The sequence below is a fragment of the Lissotriton helveticus genome, chromosome 1_2 (genome assembly GCF_964261635.1).
Source record: "Lissotriton helveticus chromosome 1_2, aLisHel1.1, whole genome shotgun sequence".
Classification (NCBI taxonomy): domain Eukaryota; kingdom Metazoa; phylum Chordata; class Amphibia; order Caudata; family Salamandridae; genus Lissotriton; species Lissotriton helveticus.
The window spans coordinates 405,083,723-405,099,769 of NC_136058.1; the positions used below are offsets into that span (position 1 = coordinate 405,083,723).

Here is a 16,047-nt window from a genome sequence, read left to right on the forward strand (position 1 = left end):
AATATAAACCCTATAATGCTTATACATATGACCTTATCTCTGTTTTTTAAATGGTATTCTAAAAAAATATTTCGGGCACATGAATTGGTTTTCCATTATTGACAAGGATTAGATAGTATCTGCATGATTAAAAAAATATATTAGCACATTTCACAATCCAATCACCTGTGTTTCCTCAGATTAGTAAGCAGATTGTAAATATGAGGTAAGGCCTGTCCTGGGGAGCATAGGTGGTGAGGCCGGTGTCTAAGAGTGCACTGGACTGCACTTCATGAAGCCTATCCCCCACTGCACTCTTAGACACAGCCCTCACCTCCTTTCCACCCCTGGACAGACCTCTCTTCCACTACACTCTTCAACACAGGCATCACCTCCTATGCACCCCTGGACAATCCTCACCTCATCTGCAACCCTGAATAAACCTCAACTCATCTGCACCATTAGACAGGCCTCAGTTCATCTACACCCCTGGACATGGCTCATCTCATCTGCACCCTGTTACCATCAATTATACTCAACGTATTGAGGCCTGTCCAAGGGGCACAGATTAGATAATGCTTGTCTAAGGGTCAGAGGAGGTAAGTCCTCTCCATTGCACTCATGGATACAGGCCTCAACTCCTTTGCACCCCTGGACATGCCTCACCTCATCTGCACAATCCCACTTCCTAATTTGAGGAAACACAGGTAACATACATTTCCTCTCTCCTGCAAACATTCCTATCAAGCATTACCAAATAAATGACACAAACCAACAGCAAAGAAGCTCAGTGTCCTTCCTAATCTGAGGTAACACAGGTGACATGATTGTGAAAGGTTCAAATATTTTTATGTAATCATGCACACACTATTTATTCCTTCTCAAAAATGTAAAAGCCATTGATTTGCCCCAAAATCATTTGTTTAATAACATTTTAGAAACCGAGCACAGGTCCTATGCACAAGCATTCAATTTCACTACTGAAACCTCACTATTTCACAAAATACAAATCCTCTATCTTGCAAATGTAGATACCAAGCATTATCAAAAAACATGACAGAAACCAACAAGAAGGAATTTCAATCTGCTTCCTAATCTGAGGTAACACAGGTGACATCATTGTGAAAGGTTAAAAAATATTTATTTAATCATGCAAACACTATTTATTCCTTCTCAAAAATATAAAAACCATTGATTTACCCCAAAATCGTTTTTTAAATAACATTTTAGAAACAGAGCGCAGGTCCTATGTACAAGCATTCAACTTCACTACTGAAACCCATTGATTTGCCCTAAAATTGTTTTTTAAATAACATTTTAGAAACAGAGCGCAGGTCCTATGTACAAGCATTCAATTTCACTACTGAGACCCATTGATTTGCCCTAAAATCGTTTTTTAAATAACATTTTAGAAACAGAGCGCAGGTCCTATGTACAAGCATTCAATTTCACTACTGAAACCTCACTATTTCACAAAATACAAATCCTCTATCTTGCAAATATTGATACCAAGCATTATGTAAAAACATGACACAAACCAACAGCAAAGCAGCTCAATGTGCTTCCTAATCTGAGGTAACACAGGTGACATGATTGTGAAAGGTTCAAATATTTTTATGTAATCATGCACACACTATTTATTCCTTCTCAAAAATGTAAAAGCCATTGAATTGCCCCAAAATCGTTTTTTGAATAACATTTTAGAAACAGAGCGCAGGTCCTATGTACAAGCATTCCATTTCAGTACTGAAAACTCACTATTTTACAAAATACATTTCCTCTCTCTTGCAAACATTCCTACCAAGCATTACCAAAAAAATGACACAAACCAACAGCAAAGAAGCTCAGTCTGCTTCCTAATCTGAGGTAACACAGGTGACATGATTGTGAAAGGTTCATATATTTTTATGTAATCACGCACACACTATTTATTCCTTCTCAAAAATGTAAAAGCCATTGATTTGCCCCAAAATCGATTTTTGAATAACATTTTAGAAACAGAGCGCAGGTCCTATGTACAAGCATTCCATTTCAGTACTGAAAACTCACTATTTTACAAAATACATTTCCTCTCAATTGCAAACATTCCTACCAAGCATTACCAAAAAAATGACACAAACCAACAGCAAAGAAGCTCAGTCTGCTTCCTAATCGCAGGTAACACAGGTGACATGATTGTGAAAGGTTCAAATATTTTTATGTAATCATGCACACACTATTTATTCCTTCTCAAAAATGTAAAAGCCATTGATTTGCCGCAAAATCGTTTTTTGAATAACATTTTAGAAACAGAGCGCAGGTCCTACGTACAAGCATTCCATTTCAGTACTGAAAACTCACTATTTTACAAAATACATTTCCTCTCTATTGCAAATATTGATACCATGCATTTTCAAAAAGCATCACACAAACCAACAGCAAAGAAGCTCAATGTGCTTCTTAATCTGAACTCTCTATCTATATTGAATGAATCATAACTCACCTCTACAAATGCTTTGGGAGATTGAGAACAGTGTCAGATACACACACCAATATTTCTTTAGCAGAGCAAAAGGTATGTACTCCAGGCACTGCAACCATTAATGGCACAGAAAACCTCTAATTCTACACACATATTCCTCATGTTAACCAGTTAAAACTCTTCCCTCTCTATTTTCAAACCAACACCCTTCCCCCCTCAACCCTTTCTACCTGTTACCATAGCAACTCCCTCCTCACTGAGCTCTCAGGGTTAAAAGTTTATTCTACAATGTTGCAAATTAACTCAGCAAGGATGTTTGACCTCTCAATACACCAGAGGTGCAATCTTTCTTTTAATGACTTTTTCTTAACCATTCAAATTACTTCTTTCACAGAACAGAACCATGCACCCTAACTTTCTGTTTTCAACTATGTGAATCCACCAATCATTGCTTGTGATTCAAGAGCACTGAAACTCCACAGTTTTTTTTTGCAATCTCCTACTGTTCCAACTGCCATTTCATTCCTACACTTCATCTGACTGCACCAGAACCTCCGTTACAACATGCAAGATATCTACAGAGGAGATGGTGTGCACTTCTCAGATGAGGGGAATAGAATATTCCTCCTGAATTTAAGACTGTGCATTGGAACCTACTTGTAGGTACCTAAATCAGCCCGAGAACCCAAAAGCTCTTTTCAGGGCTACCCTACATCTGATCACTCAAAATGATTTTTTTACTCTAACTTTTTTCACTGTTTTTCACCAAAGTACGCTCCCCAGTACGCTCCCCGGTGCGCGTACTGGGCGCTCCCCCCGCGAAAAATATATATATATATTTTTTTGGCCTATATGGGCCTCCTAAGCCCCCCTCAGAAAACCTAGGGGGTGCCTACCGTGCCCCCTTATACCCATTCCCAACGTTGTTTATCCTCCATCTTGTGTCTCAAACACAAGATGGAGGACTCCCGTTGCGCTGCTGGTACGCGTACCGGGGCGCGCACCGGGAAGCGCTCCCAAAAAATGTTAAAAGGTAATTTACATAAAAAACCACTGGAGACACTTTCACAAAATATAGAATAGGCCCTACTACATACCAGTCCCTACCATTTTCCCAAATTTGGTGGAATTCCATTGAGCCATTTGAGCTGTAGGACTGTCTAAATATCCTGAGGTAAATTACATGACAAAAACACATATGAAGTGTTAGAATTTACAACCAATTAAAATGTTATTCATTTTCTACTTTTTTTCCCTGACATTTGATTGGTTATGTACATGAATATAAATGAAAAATGAGAGGGAAAAACAACTACCTGAGGTACATCTTTAAAGAATTTTCTCCATTTATCTTCATCACCTTTTAATAAGGTATGTTGTTAATTTGTAAGGGGCATTTTAAGTTAATTTGTAAAAACTTTTTCTGATAGTTATTTGCTGTCCCTCTGTTATAGTTATAGATTGAGATAGGCTTCTCTGTTATAGTTATAGATTGAGTTATGCTTCTCTGGTATAATTATGAAATTACTTCGGTTTCTTCACATATACTTTATTGATATTTCTATTTCCTGCCTGATACCATACACTGCCCAAAGATAACTTCACTGTTAAAAACTCAGAAGTACCTGTATAAACTTAAACCCAACACTGCCCTAACTCTACTGATATATTTATTTTTAATGCAATTTACAGCAAGAAAATGGAAGGAGAAGCAAATAAAATTAATATTTCTTTCTAAATTCTTCTGGAGAACAATCCTGAGGAAGACTTTGACTTAATGGATCAGTCTCTGGACGAAGAGTTAGTAATTGTGTGGAAGAAATGGAATCATGGACTGAAAATGAGGACATTCCTGACGATATAATGTTGGAAGTTCTTTTAAATTTTGAAAAATCACAGCAATACATTTTTATTCAATAATTAAAAATTGTTCGAGACATTATTCATTTTTATATGTAATTCATGAAATAGTACCAAAATGATTATAATATAAAGTGAGACTTATAGTATACTGTGCAACTTTTTGGTGTTACATAGTAATTTTGCTCACAGTTACTTCCTTTCTCCCACTATATTATCTCCAATGTGTATTTGACATCTCTTTTTCATCTCCTGCCTCCATGTTGTTTCTGCTTTCCTGACAGACTATGGTATGGATTCCATATACCACAATAACTTCTGTAACAACATGCAAATTATCTACAGAGAAGACGGTGTACATTGAATTTAAGACTCTATATTGGTACCTACATGCTGGTACTTAAATCACCCACACAACACAACAACTCTATTCAAAGCTACCCTACCTCTAAGCACTTTCAATTATTATTTTACTGTTTCACTGGGTTTTCCCCTTGGTACGCTCCCCGGTGCATGTACCGGGCGCTCCCCCCGCGAAAAGCGAAATGTTATTTTTTTTTTGACCCGCGGGGCCCTTTTATGGCCCCCACATCAAACCTAGGGGGTCAGGGGGGGTCTACCCTGCCCCTTATGGTAATTTCCCTCTTTGTTTTTGCCACCTCTTGTGTCTCGATCCTACCGAGACACAAGATGGCGGCCGCTCCGGACTGTTTAGAATGTTGACAGACACCCGAGAGCCAATCAGCTTTCCGCGTGCGAACTCGCGTTACGCGCCGGGTGCGCGCCCCGGGGCGCGCTTATAGATATATATATTTTTTTGAACCTAAATTACTCAAAATCCTCTGGAGCACATATCTTGAGACATAGCAAAGGCACATCGGGCTACCAGTCCCTACAATGTTGCCAAGTTTGGTGGGAATCCATTCCGCCATTCGGGCTAAAAGTGAGTCCAACCGCCCTATGGAAATTAACATTGGGAAAACACGTTTTGGGACCCCCTTTTATCTCGGCCCCCGCTTCATGAATCCCCCCAAACGTTCAGGGAATGAGCGGAGCGGAACTCGCCACCTAATTTGAAAAATTTGCGAAAATGTGTCCACCTGCGCCAAAGTTATTCCCAATAGAATGTTGCGGATTTCCTATGGAAACTAGGTCCGAACTATAACTACCTACTGGCGACCGCCAGTAGGATATATATATATATATATATATATATATATATATATATATATATATATATATATATATATATATCTCGAGCTCCGTGGTTCCAAAAAACCAATAGAAAAGCACTCGCAGCAGGTTAAACTTCGTTTTCAAGTTTTATTGCGCAAAATAATCTCAAAACAGACGCGTTTCAGCTCTTGCCTTCGTCAGTATATATATATATCGAGAGAGAGAGAGAAAGTGAGAGAGTAAGAAAGTGGAGAAGGAATTGAAGGAAATTAGTAATGGTGTGCTTTTCTGTTACATCGATTTCCACTCATGCTTGAAGAGAGAGAGGGAGTAAGAAAGGCATAAAACGGAGTACGGCAGAAAGGAAGAAGTAGGGTGGAAGAGCCAGATGGTCAGGCAGTCTCTTCTCTGTTCCATTCCCCTTTTCCCTGGCTGTGTTCACATGGCTACTAGTACACTCTTCAGTTGGTGGCTGTGGGAAAACCAGTGGTGGACTTTGGAAAATCTCATAGTTCTGCTCCGAATTTGGAAAATCTCATAGTTCTGCTCCTGGGAGTGTTGGCACTGTGAGTAACCACGACCCTTAACAGAGTGAAGTGCCCACGTCAATACTCACCTGAGCAGAATGGCTACAAGGTTCAATTAAAAAAAATTAGGAAATATTCTTAAGGAGATTCAACAAGAGTTGATAGGAGTCAGGGAGAAAAATATGGTAATCAAATTTTAAATGAAGGCCCACATTTCTTAACTCAGTGCTCATTGTACTTCATGTGTCGACCCACTGTCTTCCCAGATGCACAATCTTGTAGAGCTTCCATCTTGTCGTATCTCAATGGAGACGCAGCTTCGTGGTCAATGCCCCTGGTCACCCAAGACTCCCCAATTTTATATAACTTCGAGGAATTCAAGAAAGTGTTTTTGTGAATTTTTGATAGTCGGATAATGAATTACTGGAGTTGAGGCAAGGGAATCGAGAGTGTGTCACTTACCTGGCCCAATTTAACAAACTTGTTGTAGAAACTGAATGGCCGGAGGCCAAAAGGGCAGCCTTGTTCTATTGGGGTTTGAAAGATGACTTAAAGGATGCTGTGTCACAGATCCCAAATCGCCCTACAGAAGTTTCAGCTTTGATTGATCTCGTTTTTGAGATAGACTACCGACAAACGGAATGAAGGGGTGAAAGACAATGCAAATTTCGGCCCAGTGTACCACGCTTTGACCGGGTCAGCACAGAGGTTGTTAAATCTGGTGATAAAGAACATGGAGTCGAACCTATGCAAATTGGAAATATTAGAAGCCCCCTTTCCAAAGAAGAGAAAGCAAAGCATTGACAGAATAATCTATGGCTTTATTGTGGTATCAGTGAACATTTTGTAAAGAAATGTCCCAAGAAGCCAAAAACCTTCAAGAAGGAAAACTCTCTGCACCACTAGTAGAAGGAGTTGGGCTGGTGGTTGCTAACAAGGATACAACTCTAAATTCTCATCAGGTGGCCAATATTCTACAATCTTCCGCTCCACACCTTATTCTGACGAGGACCCTAAGATTTCAAGACCGAGTTCTTTCAGGAGTGGCCGTGATGCCGGACTCCGGTGCAACGGGGAACTTTTGTGACATCAAATATGCCTCGAAAATTGGTCTGAGGCATTACCTAAAGAGAGAAGTGAGGCACTTAGGGCTGTTGAGGGTACAAATGTATCTTCCGGCCCAATAACCAGTCACACAGAAGGTGTGGAACTTGTCTCTGTTGAAGGTCAGAAGGAAGAGATTCAATTTAACTTGATCGATGCTCCGCAGTTTGGAATCATCCTGGGTTTGCCTTGGTTAACTGAACACAACCAAGTTATTGGTTGGAGAATTGCTTCGGAGAAAAGCAGAAAGAGCAAGATGGAAATCTAGCAGCTTTATTATGCAAGCAAAAGATGATTCTGTTTGATGTGCAAACTGAGTCTTCCGGTAGAATAGCAATCGTTTGCTGAAGTTTTCAGTGAATTGGAATCAAAGAAGTTGCCCCCACATCATTGGTATGACTGCAAAATTTGATTTGGAACCTGGATCTAACCTTCCTTGTAGCCGAATGCATGTGCTTACTGAAGCTGAAAACCGTCATCCTAAGAAACACTTAGAAAACGGGTTCATACGACCTTCACAGTCCCCCGTTTCTTCACCGTTATTTTTCATTCCAAAATGTGACGGAGATATCAGAATGTGTATAGATTATCGTGCCTTGAACAAGATTACAAGAATCGTTAGCCTCTTCCCCTGTTTTCAGTTCTTCTAGATCAGGGGTACTCAAAGTATGGCCCGCGGGCCAGTAGCGGCCCGGCAAGCCTTCAGTGGCGGCCCACGGAGCTTGAGACACATCGCACCTGTGTGTTTTTTTTTTTTTTAACTTCGGCAAACACCTCGGGGAGCAGCAGTGCGTAATCAGAGAGCCTGCTCTGTGGGGGCCCCGGGCGATTCCAGCCACAGTCGAGAGTGGAGCTGCAGGGGCGCTAAGAGGTGAACAAAGCCTCATTAACAAACACATGGTCGTTTAAAGACCTGTGAAGTACTGAGGTGCACGGGAGGCTGTGCCAGCCAGGCTGACACACAGGAGAGAGGGGGAGGACAGCAGGAACTGAGAGCCGGGTGAGGTGGGAGGGCAGAGCAGGGAGTAAGAGCCCGGGTGAGGGAGGTTGAGGGCAGAGCAGGGAGTGAGAGTCCGGGTGAGGGAGGTGGAAGGCAGAGCAGGGAGTGAGAGCCCGGGTGAGGGAGGTGGAGGGCAGAGCAGGGAGTGAGAGCCCGGGTGAGGGAGGTGGAGGGCAGAGCAGGGAGTGAGAGCCGGGTGCGGTGACAGAGGGCAGCAGGGAGTTAGAGCCGGGTGAGGTGGAAGGGCAGCAGGGAATGAGAGTGGGTGAGGTGAGACAGATAGAGATAGAGACAGATAAAGACATATAGAGACAGATAGAGGCAGAGACAGACGGAGCTAGATAGGGTCAGAGACAGGGACAGACAGAGACAGATAGGGGTAGAGACAGATAGCGATAGAGACAGACAGCGATAGAGACAGACAGCGATAGAGACAGACAGAGAGACAGACAGAGAGACCGAGAGAGAGAGGGAGACAGACATAGGAAGGGATGGAGACAGACAGAGAGACAGACAGAGGGAGGGAGACAGAGGGAGAGAGGGAGACAGACAGAGGGAGACAGACAGAGGGAGACAGACAGAGGGAGACAGACAGAGGGAGACAGACAGAGGGAGACAGACAGAGGGAGACAGACAGAGGGAGACAGACAGAGGGAGACAGATGGAGGGAGACAGATGGAGGGAGACAGATGGAGGGAGACAGATGGAGGGAGACAGATGGAGGGAGAAAGACAAAGGGAGGGAGACAGACAGAGGGAGAAAGACAAAGGGAGGGAGACAGACAGAGGGAGAAAGACAAAGGGAGGGAGACAGACAGAGGGAGACAGACAGAGGGAGACAGACAGAGGGAGACAGACAGAGGGAGGGAGACAGAGGGAGGGAGACAGACAGAGGGAGGGAGGCAGAAAGACAGACAGAGGGAGGGAGAAAGACAGAGGGAGACAGACAGACAGAGGGAGACAGACAGACAGAGGGAGACAGACAGAGGGAGGGAGACAGACAGAGGGAGACAGACAGAGGGAGGGAGACAGAAAAACAGAGTGAGACAGACAGAGAGAGGGATACAGAGGGAGGGAGACAGAGGTTAGACGGAGGGAGGGAGACAGAGGGAGATGGACAGTGGGACACAGATAGAGGGAGACAGATGGAGGGAGACGGAGAGAGGGAAGGAAACAGAGGGAGGGAGACAGAGAGAGAAAGAGAGGTAAGACAGAGAGAGACGGAGGGAGAGAGACAGAGGGAGACAGAGAGAGAGGGAAGGAGGGAGCGAGAGAGAGAGATAGAAGGAGAGAGACAGAGAGAGGGAGGAAGAGATAGGGAGAGAGAGAGAGCGAAAGAGAGATGTGTGTGTATGCTGGTCTGTTGGCTCAGTGAATGAACGCGTCAGCTGCAGGGGCCTGTGTTCAACTTCATGGTTACATTTCACAGTTTTTTTCTCTCTAGCCCCTTAATAATAATAATAATAATCCACATTTGTAAAGCGCACAATCACCCGTCAGGGTCTCTAGGCGCTGGGGGCCATCGGGAAGATTAAGCAAGCTATTGCCCAGAGTCACATGGTGCTGGGCTAACCTGCCGCCGGCGCTGGGGATCGAACCGTGATCTCAAGATTCCAGCGTCAGTCGCCCTGGCGCCACACCTCTCCCTTCCCCCTTCCCCACTGACTACGCCTCCACCGGTGTGGCCCTCGGCCACAAACCACACTGTAAATTTGGCCCCCGAGAGAAAGTTTGTGAGTACCCATGTTCTAGATCAACTAAAAGATGAAAAAATCTTCAGGAAGTTAGATTTACATGGGGAGTGCCATTTAATTTGAGTGAGAAGTGGAGAGGAATGGAAAACAGCATTCAGAACAAAGTGTGGATTATATGAGTACCAAGTGATGCCCTACAGTTTGAGCAACGCTCCTGCAGCCTTCCAGTACTTCATTAATGATGTCCTGAAGGAGTTCATTGATCAATGCACGATTGTTTACATCGACAACATTTTGATTTATTCCTCATCAGAAGAAGATCAGCAACAGGTCAAAAGAGTCTTGCATTGCCTGAAGGAAAGCAAGCTTTACATAAAACTTGAAAAATGCGCTTTTGGATTGATACCTGTGGATTTCTTGGGATTTGTAATTGCTCCAGAAGGTCTTACCATGGATGTTAAAAACATTGAGGCGGTCTTAAATTGGCCTCCTCCAACCTCTGTGAAAGAAATACAGAGCTTCATCGGGTTTGCAAATTTCTATCGCAGATTCATTCAAGATTTTTCCCTGAAGGTACCACCAATTACTAAATTGCTACGGAAAGGAGTACCTTTTTAATCGTCTGCTGAGGCAGAGGATGCTTTCCAGTTCTTGAAGAAGAGTTTTACCACTGCACCAATTCTGCCGCATGCGCATCCTATTCAACCGTTTTACCTGGAGACTGATGCTTCTAAACAGGCCAACGGAGAGGTACTTTCAGAGAGACACAAAGAGACCGAACAGTTGCATCCGGTGGCATATTACTCTAGAAAATTGCAACCAGTGGAAATAACGTATACTATTTCAGATTAAGAACTCCTCACTATCAAAGATGCGTTCCAAGAATGGCGACATTACCTTGTCAGAGCAAAACATGTGGTGACGGTATTCACCGATCACCGGAATCTTCAGTTTCTGAAGTCTGCCAGAACGCTCACACCATGCCAACTTAGGTGGTCCCTGTATTTCGCCAATTATGACTTTGTAATAACTTATCGGCCAGGAAGAAATAATGGAAAGGTAGATGCCATGTCTCGCATTGACACGGATGGAAGAAAGAGTCCCATTAGTGATGAAAAGAGAATTCCTGAAACTTAGATCGTTGGAGCCACTAGTGAGAAAATTCTTGTAGACAAGGTCAAAGAAGCCCTACCTTCTGAAGGAATACGCAGCTGGGCAGAGGAGTCAACTCAAGAAATTGTCGATGGATTACCGTTTCATTCCAAGGCCTTGTACTTACCAATCAATCAAAGAACTTCAACAACAAGCGTGGATTGACTGTCATGACAGTCCATTGGCTGGTCACCCTGGAATCCATTGAACGGAGGAGTTGTTAAGGAGACAGTTTTGGTGGCCAGGGTTGTCCAAAGATGTTCTAGTTTATGTGGAAGGCTGTGAGATTTGTCCAATGGGGAAGACAAATAAGCTGGCTTCTCTGGGTTTATTGAGACCTTTGCCTACCCCTCCATTTTCCTGGCACACTGTGACTATGGATTTGATTGTTAAATTGCCTTCTAGTCAGGGATTCAGTTCAGTATTACTCATGGAAGACTCGTTCTCAAAAATGGCGCATTTTGTTGCCCTGAAAGAGAAGTCATCTGCAAAACATATAGCCACACAATTCAATTAACGTGTTGGAAGATACATGGTATTCCAAAGGTTTTGATCACAGATCGTGGATCTCAATTTCTATCTCATTTTTGGAAGCTTTACACAAGGGGTTTGGGAATTGAGACACGTTACCCAACGAGTTTTCATCCACAAACAGATGGTCAAACTGAAAGGGCCAATCAAGAGTTAGAAAAGTATCTCAGACTGTTTCTTCTGGATCAAGAGGGAGAGTGGCTTGATCTTCTTTGGACCGCAGAGTTTGCACATAATAATGCTAAGAATGCCTCTACTGGTTTCCCCCTTTCTACTTGAATTATGGAAGGCATCCGAATTCTGAGGTTTCCTCTCAAGAAGTGTCGGTGCCTGCAGCCCAAAACTTTGTACAGCATCTTAGCAAGGTACACGAGTCTGCCACCAAGAACTTTATGAAAGCTAAGGAACGCTACAAGCAAAGTGCAGATGAAAAAGACCTGAACCAGATTTAAGTACAGGGGACAGGGTATGGTTAAGCACAAGAAACCTAAAGCTTAAAGGAAATAGAAAGTTTCAATCCCGATTTATAGGTCCATTTCCTGTGGAGCAAGTAGTGAATCCAGTGACTTTCAAACTAAAACTACCACCACAGCTAAAAATACACCCAGTGTTTCATGTTTCTCTTCTTAAAAAGGTTTCACCCCCAGTGCTTAATTTGTCCCGGTGCTTTCCGGTGCTTAGCACCGACACTTATTTATGAGGGCCGGGTCTACACACGTCTCTACGTCATATGACATTGAGCCTATGCTTACCTCACTTAGTTACTGACTCCGTGCAGACAGTGTTCATTTATTCTGCCGAGTGATGAATCCCGGTAAAGAGTGTTGCGGCTGCAGTCAGAGCTAAGATTCATATGATCTGAATCAACGCAGACTTGTCCTGACTCCTATCATAAATATTTACTGCCAATATACATATCGCATGCGCATTGTGAATCTGCCTCTGCCCTTACTTCAGTGTTGCCGGGAGGATAGGAGGACACTGATTGGCCTAGATTTGGTTTGACGGGGGAAGCAGCAGCGTGAGCAGGCAGCGTGCACAGATTTCTTTTTAGGATGCCACTCCCCAGCACACGAGTCAACAGTTGAACACATTGAGGGCATGCAGCAGCACCAGCACCTACAGACCAGGCCTATCAGTTAATAAAAAAGGAAGTGCGCCGGCCACCCACCACCAGTAACTGTAAGTAATGAGTAGCCATGCGTGGCGTTGTGGCGGTTACGTGGCAGCGTGCCAAAATCTGAAGATTCCATGATGCCCAGGGCCCTGGCCTACTGTACACATTACATCACGATAGGGCCGCCGGGGTTAAGTGAAAGGCCCTGCCCGTGAAGTATCGTCTCATAAACACTTGGCGCTCTGTTTGCAAATATATCAGCTAGAATGTAGTTGTGGAGCATTAAAGCTAGAATGTCGGCGGTGGGCTCTGGGTGTCCGTCTCAGGAAGACACATAAGGGGTGGGGGCTCTCACTCTGGGAGTGTGAGCAGTGATTTTATAGCAGGGCCCAGGGGGCGATGAATCAAGCAATATGGCTATTTGTGGCCCCAGACCACAATGGTCTCTTCTGAGCCAGTTCCGATTACAGCCGCTTCGAGCGCTGAGCAGAGGCCTAATGGAGCAGGGGGGCTCCGGCCTTGGGTACTTCTAATCTGCCCGACAGAGTTTGTCGGAATTAAATGGCTGGCAGGGCCGGGGCGGGCTGGCAGCAAGACAGTGGGTAGAAGGGGTTGGGCAGGCAGAGGTCTGTTTTTTAGAGAGGAAGTGGCGATGAAGCAAGGATGTCATGTCCCCTCGTGTAAGAAGGTAAAATTGCCCCTCCCCTCATTTGATAGTTAAAACCAGTCTTAATTGGATTTTAATGTGCCACTCGCTCCCATAGACCCGTGGCACTGTTGTACGTTTGATAGGCAAGCCCTTGGGTGGGGAGAAAATTACCAACTGTAGTGACGAGTGTGCATTCACACCAGGGATGCCTACATGCACTAATTAAGTCAGTGAAAGACAACAAATAGGAGATTATGTTTCCAGGTGGGTGTCAGTCCAGAGCAGTGAAGCAGGAGCCCGCTAAATTATTACTCTTAATTGACAATGATTAAAAAAATACACGTTCTAGAATACAATGATTTAATTCTAGTGATTCTTCAGTGGCGCGCGCAACACACTGCCTGACATTTCGTTCCAGAACGATTTTATTTTAATCGTGGTTAAATACTTAAATGTAAACGGGAGTGCACACCTGTAATTAGCGTAGGGTCGGACTCGAAGAGGTGTTCTAAGTGCGTGCAAGAATAATAAGAACGTTTGGTGGTGTGTGAGCAGTACAGCTCCAAATTATCACTGCACAGTGCACACACTCTATACGTATTGCACTCGGGAGAGAGAGATTAGAATGAGCTTTGGTGGTGACCGGAGGAATACTGCGAGAGTGCGAGCATGGAAAAACGAAAGTATTTAGTGGTGTATTAATCAAACACCACCAAATGGTTATGTTTTTCTCGGACGCACTCATCTTGGAAGAGGTGTCAGTTCACACAGGAAGACACATATAGCCTGAGGCCTGCCCTGAGTTAATTACTATTGTAAAGTAAACTCCCATGTGAGTGTTTTTCCCTGAACATTGGGGGATCTTTATTTGTTTCGCTTCCTTGGGTCCGCCAGCATGGTGTTGCAACCCTTTGGCTGATGGGCCTCCACGTTTGCCAATGGGCCTAGTAGTAGTTGGTGAAAATAAAATCATTGTGATTGACAGATGAATGCAGGGAAGGAGATAGAAGACATGGGAGTCAATGACAGGCTAGAGAGAGAAAAGAGACCCTTGGTGTACTGATGCTTGAGTAGCACTTATGCCTAAAAATCAAGTGTTCCTAAGTACTGACAGGGAACTTGGGGAAAAGAGGACATGAACTGAAAGCAGTAAGTACAATATAGGAAGAGGGAAGAGGCAGGATACTCTCATGTTGGTTGCTTGTCTAGCACTTATGCTAAAGCATGGGCTGTTTCAAGGCGCTGAAGTAAAGCCTAAGTGGAAAAGAGAGCCCATGAGAGCGAAAGCAGGAATAAAGTACAAAGAGTATTTAATTTACACACAAAATGTATACTTTTGGGCAGACAAGGCTGACTTGCAGTGGGTTAGTAGAAAACGCTGTTTGTTGAAGGCAGCATCTTAATTTATCATTCCTAGCTACCAATATATGATCGATTATTGAAAATGTCAGTAAATTTCAGTGCATTTAATATGCAATCTCAGTCTAGAGAATGACAGAGAGGACAACAGAATTATGCCCCAACTGCATAAAAAGTATACATTTTGCTCAGGTTCATTCTAGGCTTGGCAACGTGTTCCTCTGTAAATTCCCTAACACTATGGCAATAATTTCTTAATATTTTTGTTTATTTTACATTTTCCTATAGCGCTGCTTTTTATAGAGCCATTGAACTTTCTACCACACCATTTCACTGTAATCTTTTACTTTATTAAGGACTGGCACTGGCCACCATGTAGAGTCAATATGAACAAGGGTTTATGTGTATATGGCTTGTGACTGAAAAGGGCTAGAGAGCACAGAAACAGAGAACTAATTAAGGCAGGTGCGACAAACTTTGAACCTCTTACTTTCAATGGTTCTGGTCAAGATACAAATACGAAGTATGTGCCAAAGGGAGATTTTACTGTTTGTTAACTATAGAAATTGCCCCTGAAGTGCCCCTGAGATCTACATTTTTCCACATTGTCAGACGTTTTCATGTCTTCTGGAACATAACTTTCTGCCACTGCCGCTGGTAAGAGAGAGGATAGCTCTCTCTCCTACGAATACTTTGTTCCAGCTCCACTGGCTTGGGTGCCTTTGTGTGACATTTCCATGCTTCCTGGTCTGAGTACGACATTTCCTTGCTACCTGGGATTCCAACTGACTTATAGCAGTGCCATTTGAGGATTTGGGTGGAACCAATAGAGTAAGTGGGTGGAGCCAGCGGAGGACGTGGATGGAGCCATGGGAAAGTAGGTGTGGCCTCTGACAAACATTTGAGCACCTGCACTTCATATTTTACAAATTAAGCACTGTTCACCCCATTTGAAAGAATTGAGTTACAGAGAACCTATTTTAGTGAAAGGACGAGAAGAATTTTAAGTTAAAAGAATCCTAGTTTCAAAGTCCATTCGAGGGAAAATCTTCTATCTTGTAGACTGGAAGGGTTTTGGCCCAGAGGATAGGTCGTGTGTGGAACAATTAGATGTTCATGCTCCCCGATTAACCAACATTTTTCACTTGCAGAATCCTCACAAACCTCAGCCCGGAGGCTTAACCTTGCAAAGGGGTACTGTCAAGGTGCAGGAAAAAGAAATCAAAGCTCTTCTTTATCCCGCAGTATCTGCCATTAAATGGGCATTGCAAAGATTACCCGCTCGCAAATGGTCGCGAGTGATTATACTGCGGAACTGGGTATTCTCCCCTGTACTACCAACAGGGAGGACCGCGGTAGAAGTTGTCAGTCTAGTCCTGCGCTCCTGGACACGGGTGCAAGGTCTAGACAAGCTGTGAAGAGCGCCAGTTGATTTTAGA

The 16,047-nt window shown here is 43.6% G+C and overlaps 1 protein-coding gene across 2 annotated transcripts in view; it reads right to left on the reverse strand.

Annotated features, from left to right (window-relative positions):
- LOC144806527 (uncharacterized) overlaps window positions 1-16,047 on the reverse strand; it is a 44,974-nt gene that overhangs the window by 25,227 nt on the left and 3,700 nt on the right. The window lies entirely within an intron of this gene.